A 13,989-nucleotide genomic window follows, 5' to 3' on the forward strand; every position below is an offset into this window, starting at 1 on the left:
CCTATCCTCATCTAAGACCAAGGTGTGCACATCCCAGTTCTGGGCCATTGGGTGGTTAGTTCTCTTAGAGGTCACCAAATGGATGATGTTCTGTCCTGAGCCAAACCTGGCCTGTTACAGGAAAGGATGCTGATGAGGGACCAATGTCTGTTGATGCCGTCCAGCTACCATGTTTTAGGTCTTCTGCGGAGACTTTTCCATCCTGGTCTCTCTGGGTCAAAGTCGCAGATGATTCTTGCAAAGAAGCTGCTAAGCCTGGTTGGGGTGAGGTGTAAATTTCCCCTAATCTTCAGCTTGCTGCCTGTGGGACCCATCCCTTGTGCCTGGTCGTTTTGGGCTTTAACGTCTATGAATCGCTACATTCCCTGTACATCCTGCTTCAGCCTAGGCCAGAAGTTCCAGGAGACGAGCCCCTCAGCTGGACTGGGCAATTCAGCTCTTGGTCTTGGCTGCCGAGTCTCAGATGGGGACTGGCGATTCTGGGTTGGTTCGGCCTGTGTTTGAAAGTACCGTACTCTTCCTTCAGTCCTCTAAGATGCACCTGGAGTGGCAGCATTTGCTCTCTGGCCTTTCCTCAGAAAAGCTAGAGAACAGGGGCAGGGTCAAAGGGCTTGTGTAGTCCCCTGTCCTGACAACTCAGCGATTCTGCTACCTCCCTGACGCCTTCACATGCTGCCAATTAAAAAAAAACAACAAACCCCTCCCTCTTATTTATACTGTGGTAATGTAAGGCCACCAGAGCCTGTTCAGCGTCAGCTGGGCTCAAACCTGGGCTCTCTGGAATGTAATGTATGAACCGCTCCTGACAGCGTTAGAAAACACATTTCTCTTAGGTGTGGCTGACGCAGGCACATCAAGCTCTAACTGGTTTATCCACCAATGGTGGGGGCAAAGTGCTGACCAAGCAGGCCTGGGTTACTGTAGCCGTTAGGAAACCGAGTCATGGGCCAAGCCCCCCACTGTACCAGGTGCTGTACAGACACAGACCTAAAAGATTATCTCTACCCCCAAACAGCTTCCAACCTCAATCGGAAACAGTTTGTCAGGGCTCTTGGTGAAAGTAACGCTGAGGTCCTGATACATATGGCTGTCTGTGATCACTGGAAGACCCTGTAGGCCAGGGCCAGCTGCAGAGGTGGGTGAAAGTTCTGCTTGAGAGCTTGAGATGTGAGTTGTGTTGTGAGTTCAAACTCTAGCAATGCCAGTGGCACGTGGGGGCTAACTTGGCTTATTCGCCATAAGAGCAGAGGCTGCTGGCCAAGCAAAGCAACTCTTTTTCTTTTTGCATCCTTTGTACTAATGTTATAATTAGAGTCTCACAATGCCTTACAAACTGTTTACATACGGCGCCCTGGGAATGCAGCCACCTCAAAGGTGGAGTGGTGGCAGCCAACAATGCTCCTCCCCACCAGCATCCCACACACCACTGCATGGGGGAGTGGTAATTTTGTCAAGGAAGGGGAACAGACCCCTAGTCTTAAGCAAAGTGCTCAGGGGTTTTTAAAGAGCAGGCAGAGTAGATCTGGCAATGTTTTTTAAAATGTCCCCCCATAGCTCCTACACGTTAAGCTGCATCTTGGGACACCAGAGAAGGCTGAAGGGGCGAGCTAACTGGGATTTGAACCTCCTTGTGGCTACAGAGGTCTAAAAGAGGGTGCAGATGCATTTGCTGCTCCTGGGCGAATAAAGGTTAACCTCATTTCGGCTTCTCCCTCGCCTTGCGGAGGGAAAGGACGTTTTGGCTGGAGTGGGGAGAATGCTTTTGGGAGGGTTGGGCTCCAGGAGCAGGGTCGTGGGACGGGCTTGACCCCCCCGGCCTGAGTGTATTGCTGTTACTCATTCCTGTAGCTGCTAACTCACTCTGAATCCTGGGGAGAAGCATCCTCTGTCTAGGAAGGCGTCTTGATGCTGAACCTGTGTATTTTTGTGTCCCCAGCACTTTGCACCGTCTTCCCCAGCCACGTTCTGCTCGCCGTTGCACCTGCGACAGCTGGCAGCCACTTTCAGTTACAGACATGCATGTCCCCTTTACGCGCATGGTAACTCTGTGAAACACTCAGCGTTCAAGATGACATTTTCCAGGCTTGGGCTCTGCCCACAGGTGGCATTTTTATAAAGCACAAGCCCAGTTTCTTCACATGTTTTTAAATGTGGCAAGAATGGGTGTGAAACAAACAACAATAAAAATCCCTGACTGTCAAAACCGTGCTTTCCTCAGCAGAGCTCAAACGGCTTTTCAATCTTTACAGCCCACTACACCCCTGTGAGCCGGGGCAGGACTATTATCCCCATTGTACGGATGGGCAGACTGAAGCACAGAGAGGCAAAATGATTTACCTGAGGTAACACAGGAAGTCTGCGGCAGAGCATGGAATTGAACCCAGATCCCCTAAGTTAGTGCCCAAACCATTGGGCTGGTACAAGCCTAACCATGCTCTTTCAGACCGGGCTGCCTTACATAGCGCTTGCTGCCTTTGAAAAAGGAAAGCGGAGAACTGAAGTTCACTAGTGGCAGCAGGTCAGACTGGAATATCGGGGGGTGCTGCCGTTCAGGAGTGTGGTGCCTTGGCAGGACTGGAACAGCAGGGGGTGCTGCAGTTCAGGAGTGTGGTGCCTTGTCAGGACTGGAACAGCAGGGGGTGCTGCAGCTCAGGAGTGCGGTGCCTTGTCAGGACTGGAACAGCCGGGGGTGCTGCGGTTCAGGAGTGCGGTGCCTTGTTGGGACTGGAACAGCAGGGGGTGCTGCGGCTCAGGAGTGTGGTGCCTTGGCAGGACTGGAACAGCAGGGGGTGCTGCAGCTCAGGAGTGTGGTGCCTTGTCAGGACTGGAACAGCTGAGGGTGCTGTGGTTCAGGAGTGCGGTGCCTTGTTGGGACTGGAACAGCAGGGGGTGCTGCGGCTCAGGAGTGTGGTGCCTTGGCAGGACTGGAACAGCAGGGGGTGCTGCAGCTCAGGAGTGTGGTGCCTTGGCAGGACTGGAACAGCCGGGGGTGCTGCGGCTCAGGAGTGCGGTGCCTTGTCAGGACTGGAACAGCCTTGGCAGGACTGGAACAGCAGGGGGTACTGTGGTTCAGGAGTGTGGTGCCTTGGCAGGACTGGAACAGCAGGGGGTGCTGTGGCTCAGGAGTGCAGTGGCTTGTCAGGACTGGAACAGCAGGGAGTGCTGCGGCTCAGGAGTGCAGTGCCTTGGCAGGACTGGAATGCAGCGGGTGCTGCGGTTCAGGAGTGCGGTGCCTTGGCAGGACTGGAACAGCCGGGGGTGCTGCAGCTCAGGAGTGCAGTGCCTTGGCAGGACTGGAACAGCCGGGGGTGCTGCGGCTCAGGAGTGCGGTGCCTTGGCAGGACTGGAACAGCCTTGGCAGGACTGGAACAGCAGGGGGTGCTGTGGCTCAGGAGTGCGGTGCCTTGGCAGGACTGGAACAGCCGGGGGTGCTGCGGCTCAGGAGTGCGGTGCCTTGGCAGGACTGGAACAGCAGGGGGTGCTGCAGCTCAGGAGTGCGGTGCCTTGTCAGGACTGGAACAGCAGGGGGTGCTGCGGCTCAGGAGTGCGGTGCCTTGTCAGGACTGGAACAGCCTTGGCAGGACTGGAACAGCAGGCGGTGCTGCGGCTCAGGAGTGCGGTGCCTTGGCAGGACTGGAACAGCCTTGGCAGGACTGGAACAGCCGGGGGTGCTGCGGCTCAGGAGTGCGGTGCCTTGGCAGGACTGGAATGCAGGGGGTGCTGCGGTTCAGGAGTGCGGTGCCTTGGCAGGACTGGAACAGCAGGGGGTGCTGCGGCTCAGGAGTGCGGTGCCTTGGCAGGACTGGAACAGCAGGGGGTGCTGTGGTTCAGGAGTGGGTTTCCTTGGAAGAGCTTTGCAAACTGAGGAATCCCTGCACTGAAATAGCTGACTCCCAACTTCTGCTTAGAGCTTTTGCCTTCACCCATTTAATCCACTGGCAATATTAACCGCACAGAGAGTTTAGCCCTATTGCTTTGCAGCTTTATTTGGGTGCAGGGTGCTGCTGCTCAGGCATTTTGTGATGTTGCATGGCTAGGTCCTCGGTCTTGCATGACTCTGAACAGGCCTGGCTAGGGGCCGGGCCCTGCACTGGGCTTCCCATTCTCTTTTGTGATAAAACTGGCATGGAGATATTTGGGTCTTTGCTCCTGCCTTTTGCATTGCTCCCTGGGGTGCTTTGTAGCTGCCAGCAGATCCCCAGGGGACTGGAAAGGTGGAGGTGCTAAAGGGCAGGGCATGAGTCTCTGCTGGGCTCTGGGAAGTCCCTCCATATGCTGAATTGGAACAAACTGTCCCCTGATGAGAACCCACGTCAATTCAGGGAGTGTTTCCAAGGCCTCGGGCAATGACACAAACCAATCCAGTGACCTATGGCGGAGAGCAGAGTGGGAGCTCAGGCAGCTATTTCAGACCCAGGGGAGGAGGAACACATGGATGAGAAGCCACCTGAGGCCAGAAAAAGGCAGGGTGTAGTGGAAATGAGCAGATGGGATGCCCCAGCGTTGAAGCTGTATTAACTGTGCAGGGGCAGAAAGCAGAGGAGGCCGGGTGCTGCAGCTCCTCTGTCAGTGATGCTCCAGAAGGCAGAGCCAATCCCAAACTTCCCATGAGCCCATAACTTAGCCATGCTTGGAGAGACAAGGAACTGGGATCCCGGGGTGTGGGGGGAGCTAGGAAGGGTTGGGGAGTGGACAGACCAGAGGTCACCAGGCAGAGAGAAGCCACGAGAGATAAGGCTGCTGGGTGGAATGGCCACCAGTGAGAATTGGTCCTGAATGCTGCCATAGACACAGAACAAATCCGTCTACCAAGGCAGGGAAACAAAGGCATGGGGCAGAAGCCTCTGGGGGCTGTTATATATGCGCCAGGTTGAAAAGGGAAAGACGGCCCCACTTACACAGAGGGACACAAGCTCACCTGTACTCTTGGTTAGTGGGTGAGGTGGTGGGTTGCAGTGCCAGGGGGGCGGTGAATGGCAATCAGCAGGATCATGTGTCATTGGAAATGTTATAATAGCAAAGAAACTCTGGCTCCTCGGGCACCCTTCCCCTGCATGGCCAAGGGTTCTCTATCCCCCAAGTGAAACACTCCCACAAACCAATTGTGCAGGCTTACCACCGGAAGCCTTGAGATACTTTTTCACTCTTATCTTGGCCTTAAGTTCTGCAGTGACAGTAAAGATTCCCCCCATCCCTCCCATTAGCCCAAGCAAAAGGGATTTGTACTTTTGGAACTAAAAGCCCTGGGTTCTCTCTCCGTCGAAGCCATGTTGATTACATAGCTGGGGTGTAACTGGGAAGGCATTGTCTGCTAAATGAGTGATTTTGCTGGCCTGTGTCAGATGAGAGCCCTAATATTGATCAACCTCACAAAGATTCTCCTTTAGCTGTAGTGGGAGGAGCTGAGTTCTAGTTGTTCTCGGAGTCAGCACAGGGACCAATGCAGATTTGGTGCTTTACTACAGTTCTGTGTATTGGGCGTTGCAGGGATTCCTGTGTGCTCAGATTTTCTTTCTCATTCACGAAAGGGGCCAATCTACCTGGAACTGGCCTCTTCAGGTCTTTTTAATCCGCTGTCACTTAGCTGTTGAACAGAACAAATGCATCCAAGTCAGGTGCTTGCACTTAGAGAAGATCCTTCTCCTTCTAGAACATCTAGCTCAACCTAGACCCCGTAGCTGTCCAGATGCCTGATGACATCCCAACAGGCTCTAGAGACAGCACAGAGCAGGTCACTGATTGCCTCCTGAAACCAGTACAACTCATCTCCCAGGGTCTGCACTTCTCCCAGGGTCTGCACTGAGCAACCTTAGTTACCAGTGAAATTAACAGGTACTGCAGGGGGTTAGCCTCCCTGAGCAATCAGCTGTTAAATCCCCTGGGGAGAGCACAGCTGCAAAGAATTAGCTCCCCACATGTTCAGATCTGGGACCTCCAGGAGCTGATCTGGTCTTCTGGGCAAAGATGCTGCATTTCCTGATCCTAGCCCAAGGCCCGAATCCCAGAGGACTGGTCACTGACGACATTGCCAGGCTGGGAAATCTCCCCCCCCCACGCTAAATCCCTTCCCCTGCACAAGGACAGTAGGCTCAGGGAATTTACAAGAGGTTGGGTTTAAGGCGATTACTTCTCTCGGGGATAATCTAGAAATTCAATTAAAACTCCTTGCGATTCTCCTGGTCCGCCAGCAGAGCCGAGGGGTGCCCTGGGCACGATAAGCATGACTACGCAGTGCTGAGACCTGTGGCAGAGAAGGGAGCGCCTCACTTTTAATGGGGCCGTGGGCAAAGATCTGTGATCATTAGTGGGCGTTAGCGGATCTCGTTCTGCTCTGGCCATTTGCAGACCCCTGGCCCTTCCTATAGAATCTTATTGGGCACTAGCAAGTATACTCCAGGCCTGGGCAGGTGGGAAGGGACTTCCTTGTGAGCAGGGGGTCAGCTGGGTTCAGATCACAGTGGGGATCTGGGGCGGGAGCTAGATGGGCCTTGTGGGAGACAGGCACCATTGAAAGCTCGGACACAGCGGCCTGTTTTGGGAAAACATTCCAGCAAAAGGCTAATTTAGCTATGTTTTCCCTGCGCTTTGGCGAGTCCCAGCCTTGCTAGTCCAGAGAGCACAGCTGTTCCTGCTAGCCCTGCTGACACCCCCTTACCCTGCCCCAGATGATTTCAGACGTGTATTCTGCTCCCTGCCTGCTGGCCACCCTGCTTCTGCATACGAATGCAGCCTCTGGACAGAGCAATGGGGTTGTGGGCAGATTGACAGACCCTTAGGTAAAGGCTTTTCAAAGAGCCCAATGGGGACAAAGCCAAGGCCACCCAGCCTCCGAGCCGCATCTGCAAGCCATGGAAGGAGACGCCTGGCCTTGGAAAATCAACCCCACTCCTAACCTGCCAGGCCAGGGTGCAGCATGGTTCCCTGTTTGCTCTGGGCAGCGAGGGAGCCAGTGAGGTCACTGGATGCCTGCCCGTAGGAGACTGTCTTGCCAGTTAATGGCAGAGAAGTTGTAAAGGCTGCTGCGGGCTGCCCCCTCTGCATGTCATCCAAGCTACGGATGTGGCTTCTTTAGTTCGATCCCCTGAGGGAAGCCTGTACTCTGTACACACACACGGGGGAAGTGCAGGTAGAAGACAAAGATCCAGGAGAGAAGGAAATAACGGATAATTTTAATGTAGCAGGGGTACCTCAGCTGTACCTTTCCTCCCTCCCCATCCAGGGGGAAACATATGACAGCAGGGCAGATAGCTGTGGTCTAGAAGCTTCATCACGGAGACAGGAGACCTTAGGTCTGTTCCCAGTCACTGAGTTGCAGTGTGACCTTGGGCAAGTTCTTCAGTGGCCCTGCCTGTAAAATGGGGGTAGGAATGCACACCCATGTCAGAGATGGAAAGGCACTAGCTGAGTGCAAGGGAGCCGTCTTAAGGACAGACTGGAAGGAGGGGCAGCTGGCTTTGGAACAAAAACCAACCCTTTGGGGTGACTGACTTATCTGCTGAGCTCATCACTGACACAGACAATTCAGGAAGAATCCAAATGTCTTCTGTCAGAGGTCACCCCAGTCTAGACCCCCAGGGGTAATTCGGTTCAGTGTATATCTGGAGGGATGTAGAGCTGATGTGAAACTCCTGGGTTTTGGCAAGGGGCTGGGAGAGCAAGAGGAAGGATGGTGCAGTGGTTAGGGTGTTAGCCTGGGATTCAGTCCAATTTCCACTTCTGTGACCTGGGCAAGTCGCTTGGGCACTGATTTTTAAAGGTGTTTATTTAGGTGCCTAAAGATACACATCGGCACCTAAATAAACGCCCTGGGAGTATAACTACCTCTAAACATCTTTAGCCTCTCTGTGCCACTGCATTTCCCTGCCACGCTGCCGTCTACTGTGGTAGAGACGGGGAGGGAAGAGTGACAAACTGCGAGGAGTTGCTCATATTTTATCCTCGTTCCTGCTGTAATTGACCGGTTTCCTCGCTATTCAGGAGATGCTCCCGCCTATCCCCTTGGCCTGCTGAGGGTCGTTTATCTTCCTGAGCACACCGGGGCCTGGCCTGCTCCCGTCTGCCATTAATTTAGTGGAAGTGTGCAAACACGGAGTGGCGGAGGGAGGGAATTAGTCAGGTGGAAGTGCTCCCGCCGGCACTGGGCAGACAGCGCCCTGGCTGGCTGCCGAAGGATTACATCTTAATTGCGGAAGGTTGGTCGTTGTCTCTCAGCTCCTCTGCTTTCACCTGTCCGTCAGCAAGCAGCTTGGGGGCTTCCACCCCTTCCCCTCTCCTATATTTAGTTGCTCAGGAACACTCCACTCAGACTCCGCATCTGGCTTCTTGCCAAGTCCCTGATTTGTGCCTTAGGCTGAATGGGCACAAGGAGGTGGCGTGATTTGGATCACAGCGTGAGTGTCAAGGTTGGACTCAGCTTGGTACCAGGAGAGATCTGGGGACTGTTTGCTCTAAGTACTAGCCCATGCAGAGGCACTAAAGAGATGGGCAGGGCATGGTCATAACTGAGGTGCAAATTAATCCTCTCCAGCTCCTGCTAATCTGAAATCTGAGCATACGTTATTGTTTGCATTGCAGTTGCGTCTAGCAGCTCTAGTCCTGGACCAGAAGACCATTGTGCTAGGCCCTGTACAAACATGTAACTGCCCAGAGAGTTTGCAAGCTAAATAAATATGGGAAATGCACATGGGAAAATCCGTGCTTTGGATTAGCTCTGGGGTGGGCAAACTATGGCCCGTGGACTGGATCTGACCCCTCAGGGCTTTGGATCTGGCCCGCAGGATTGTCCCCCGTGGCGCTGCGGGCCCCGAGCTGCTCTGCAGAAGCAGCTGGCCCAACATCCCTGTGGCCCCCGGGCTGGGGGGGCAGAGGGCTCCTTGTGTTGCCCTAGACTCCAGGCACTGCCCCCTGCAGCTCCCATTGGCTGGGAACAGGGAACTGTGGCCAATGGGAGCTTTGGGGGAGATACCCAGAGGCACAGCAAGGGCAGCGCACTCTGAGCCCTCCGCCCCCACCCCCTCCCCAGGGGCCACAGCGCTTCCTGGAGCAGCACGGGGCCGGGGACAGGGCGGGCAGGCAGGGAGCCTGCCCTGGCCCTGGTGCGTGCCGCTGCCACCCTGGAGCCCGAACTCCTCCTGCACCCCACCCCCAACTCCCTGCCCTAAGCCCCCAGCCTGTACCTGGCACCCTCCTGCACCCCAACTCCCTGCCCCGAGCCCCCTGCTGCATCCTGCACCCCTATGCACCCCAACCCCCTGCCTTGAGCCTCTTCCTGCAGTCTGCACCCCTCCTGTACCCCAACCCCCTGCCCTGAGCCCCCTCCCACAGTCTTCACCTCTCCTGCACCTCAACCCCCTTCCCTGAATCCCCTCATACATCCCATCCCACTCCTCTGCCCCAATCCCTTGCCCTGAGCCCCTTCCTGCACACCGCACCTCCTCCCACACCCCGCACTCCCTCACGCACCCCAACTCCCTGCCCCAGCCCTGCATACAATTTCCCCACCCAGTTTGCCCACCCCTGGATTAGCTGCACTGGCCACTAGAGAGCGCGGTTCTACTGCTGAAAACACAGGGGCAAGAACACTTCTCTGGCTGTCCTGTGAGGGGATTTTCAGGAGGTGCTTCCATGTGCTCAGCTGACTTTTACCTACGACTGTTATAGGGCGAGTTAGATGACAGCAGAGGATCCATCCAGTCAAAGCTCCTTTCTCATGGACATGTGAACAAGCCCCACTGACAGCACCGGTTTGACTGATACAGGCAGGGTTTGCATGGTTGACGCAGCTGTGCTAACATCTGGTGGAGCAATCTGTTCTAAACTGACTTCTAGACTGAGGGGTATCTCCCATGTACTAGACTGTACTACAAAACTAGACCCTGAGATGTCACTCTTGTAAGCGGCAGTATTAAGGGCCATTCTGCAGGACATGCTCGTGATAATAATACTTAGTACTGGCCCTTTCCATCTTCCACAACCTCACACACTTCAGCTCTAGATCTCAAAACTCTTTTGAAAAGTGCGTGTCATTATCCCTATTGTACAGAGGGGGAAACTGAGGCATGCGAGGGATTAAGTGATGTTATCAAGATCACTCCATGGGCCTGAGTCTCACCTACGCTAGGTTTACATCACTGTGACAGGGTGTACACAACCCATACCAGGCAGGAAGGGGTTCAGACGCAGACATGGGTTCAGTTAGCCCCCTCCTGCTCCGCCAGTGCTGGGTGAGATGGACTGGGAGGTGGACGTAAAAGGAAGGAGGGATCACTGGGGAGGAGAGCAGACAGGCTGTTCCTGCGTGGGGCTAGAGGTGGGCTGGGGATGGTGGCCCTTTGCTGGAGGCTGGCTGAAGCCCAGGAACCTGGAGCTGGATGTTAACACAGGCCGCTGCAGCTAGGGGCCTGCTGGTAAAGAAGGGGGCTGAAAGCTGAGCCTGGCTGGCCTCATTGAAGTGTCTTGACTGAAGAACTAAGCCACATCTATGGCTCAGGTGGGCTAAAGAGAATGTGGGGAAACTGAGGCAGAGCTGCTGCATCCATGTCATTCCATGAGGGTGTGCACTGGGATGACAAGTCTGTTATACATCACTAAATGCAGCCGTGTTACCTGTGATTTACTGCTCTCCTATGTAAGCGAGAGGAGACGCACGGCTAGTGAGGCCGTGGCAAAAGCAGAATTCACCCTCAGGCTCCTAACATCCAGCTCTCTGAGATGTAGAAAGGCTCTTCTACCCCATAGATGTGGTGCAAGGTAAGACAGTAAATCCTGTAGGCAGGCTCAGGCAATTATAACTAATGACCTCCTCAGCACTGAACACCTTCTCTGATAGCGCGGGGTGCCCAATATATTGTAACATTTACTCCCATTTAAAAAATATAAAATTAGCTGTTCAGTTGGCAGATTGTTTGAGACACTTGGTGGGAAACGGCTCAGCCATGGGGGAGTTGTTTGGTACAACGTGGCAGAAGTCATTAGCTTTCAGGTTGGGCTATAACTTGATTTAAACTTGTAAGCAAACATTTCTGCATTCAACATCACTAGCCCTGCGAGGGAGCTAATGTTTCTTCTCTCAGCATTAATAATATGATTCTGTTTTATTTCCTGAGTGCGCACAGTGGGCTCGGCACTGTGCAAAAGACACTGCTTCAAGGAATTCACAGTCTAAGGCCCTGATCTGACAAACACCTGCTCGTTAGCTTAACTTTACTCACCAGGAGTAAACTCATTAAAATTAAGCATGAGCGTAAGGTTTGCAGGGGGTCAGGTCCTAAATGATCACTAGTGACTAGTGGAAAGGTTGAGTTTCTTCTCAAGGAAAATTGTGGCAACCACCAGGATGAATGGACTTGGACCAAAAGAGACATGGCTAGTGTCTCCGATTGCATAGATCTTGCAAGGTACTGGGCACTTCAGTCCAATCCATGAAAGATACAAATATCATCCAGATCTGACTAACTTGTGCCTTGTCTCCACTGAACGATCTCCCCAACCAAACCAACCCCTTCTTATCTGGCATTGGTCCTGCATACCCTTCCCACCAAGCCACGTTCTAGGACAGGAGTGGCCCACCTGTTGCTCCGGAGCCACCTGCCGCTCTTCAGAAGTTAATATGCGGCTCCTTGTACAGGCACCGACTCCGGGGCTGGAGCTACAGACACCAACTTTCCAATGTGCTGGGGAGTGCTGATCGGGAGGTGCTGCTGACGTGTCACTGTGGCTCTTTGGCAATGTCCATTGGTAAATTCTGGCTCCTTCTCACGCTCAGGTTGCCCCCCGCGCCCCCTCTCATGTTCTAAGAGTTGCCAATAATGGGGCTCTACACAGGTGACCAGCTGGTCCACTCCCCTTTTTCTATATTTGGGGGGCAGCCAGTAAGGCTCATATCCTGCTGCTCCTCTGTGTCTTTACACCAGCTGGGGAGAAGGCTACTCACCTTTTCAGGAAAAGCCCCTGTTCCTGCCATTTTCATTTCCCACTGAGCAGGCTGTGCCCTGAGGTGCCCCAGAATGCCCCCCACAGTGGGCTAGGGTTTTATCCAGTGAGTTTGGTCAACTAGGGAATCCCGCAGTCAGCTCCCCCAAAGCATGAGATTCATGCTGCTTGACACATGGATGACTGTGTTCGCCCATCCCCACCACATCCATCCTGCATACAGGAGGTGAGTCTCCCATGCCAGCAGCGCAGGGTTCACAGGGGTGCAGATGGGCTGGACTGTTCCGAATGCTCAAAGAAAGGAGGGAGGGAGCCATATTCCATTTTGACGGCCAAGCTTTCCTTCAGTCAAAGGGACAGTTTCAAAATAATAACGCATCCTGTGCCCTTCCTTGGCCCACCTACATACGGCTGCTTCTGATTGGTACCACTGGAAGAATTGGAGAAACCTGATTTGCTGTTCACCCATCAAGGACGTTGCTGACTGTTTTTGCACTTTGCTTAGCTTGAAGCTAGACTTGGTCAGTTTCACTTGTAGGGGCAAATTTTCATATACTCATCACTCACAGTTAGGGTTGCCACCTGTCCTGGTTTTCCCAGGCTGATCCTTTTTGTGAGGTAGCGCAGGGAACCTGCAAGGGAGCTCAGTACACGCTGCCAGCTCTCCAGTATTATGAGCTCAGGATCATCTCGGATGTCCTGTTTTTGTTTTTTTTTAACACCTCAGAGGTGGCAGCCCTACCCACAACTGGGGCAGGATTGACAAAAGCATTCAGCTCCCAATTAGGCACTAAAGTATGTGGCCGGATTTTCAAATGTGTTCAGTCCCCAGCAGCTCCCAGTGTCACATTTTGTGGCCAGGTTTTCAAAAGTTCTGATGTCCTGAGCTGCTTTGAAAACCTGGTCCTGATTGTGAGCACTGAGCTGTTCAGAAAAATGCTGGCCACAATCAGTTTCCCTGCCTGCGTCACAGGCACAAGCACAAAATGTAAAAAGCGCTCCACTTTACACTGACATTTTGTTCAATCTTCTTTATACTAAAAACCCCAAGCTAAATGAAGTACTAACCACAGATAATCAAAACTGTGGGGGCACTTTGTATGATAAATCCAATCCAGACCCATTTGACTTTCCTATATTTAGCTGTGGTTTAATTATACCACTAGATGCAACACTGAAGTCTTGGTATTGTTCAGCCTGATGTTGTTTTTTCCTCCCTTCATGAGCATCTTTGACTGATTTTTAATGGCTTGTCTGGAGGCCATTTCTCTTTCTGAGGGGAATTTGATAACAAGCAGGGGCTTGTTTTCCATTGCAGGATTTCCATGGAATTGTTCCACTGGTATAAAACCAGCAGTGGAGAACCAGGGCCCACATTCTGAAATGTTATTAGCTATTCTTTATGAGTCTTAGCATGGCGGTTTTCTATTATTTTAAACATATAAATAATTAGTAAATAGAGCAGCAATAGCTCAGTGTAGTGGCCTAATTGACCTTCGCTTTAGGTAAAACCCTTTATTGCCTGAGATGACAAATCCCTACTTCAGCATTTCCTAAAGCGTGGGGTGCATCCCCCTGGGGGGAGACGTATCGGACTAGCTGAGGGGCACAGACTAAGTCTCTCCTTTGTTCGCCAGGGTCTCAGTTTTCCTTTAGAAAAAAAAAGCCTCTAGCTGTTAGGTTGAGAAAAAAACGTTGAAAACATGACCCAAGTGCAACTGACGTGGTGATATCTGCCTGAGTCTGCAGGGAGCCTGAAACAGTAGCTCTGTGGTGTGATCTGCCATGTTCATTTCTGTGGGCACTGACTTAGATGCCACTGATGATGCTTTAAACACCAGCATTGTTAACTATCTCACTGCTCATCACAGCATGTAAGCAAGGAGGAGACAGCTTAGGAAGAGCTACCCAATCTACTCTGAGTGACCACTCCATTTGTGTAGGCCTTTAACAGCACATGAGGGTGCTAAAGACGTGTGTGTGTGTGGGGGGGGTGATTGGTTTAATTTTTCTGGATGGGGGCTCAGCTTTCAGAAGGCTGGTGAATGTTATCTCACT

The sequence above is a fragment of the Gopherus flavomarginatus genome, chromosome 9, assembly GCF_025201925.1.
Source record: "Gopherus flavomarginatus isolate rGopFla2 chromosome 9, rGopFla2.mat.asm, whole genome shotgun sequence".
In the NCBI taxonomy this organism is placed as follows: domain Eukaryota; kingdom Metazoa; phylum Chordata; order Testudines; family Testudinidae; genus Gopherus; species Gopherus flavomarginatus.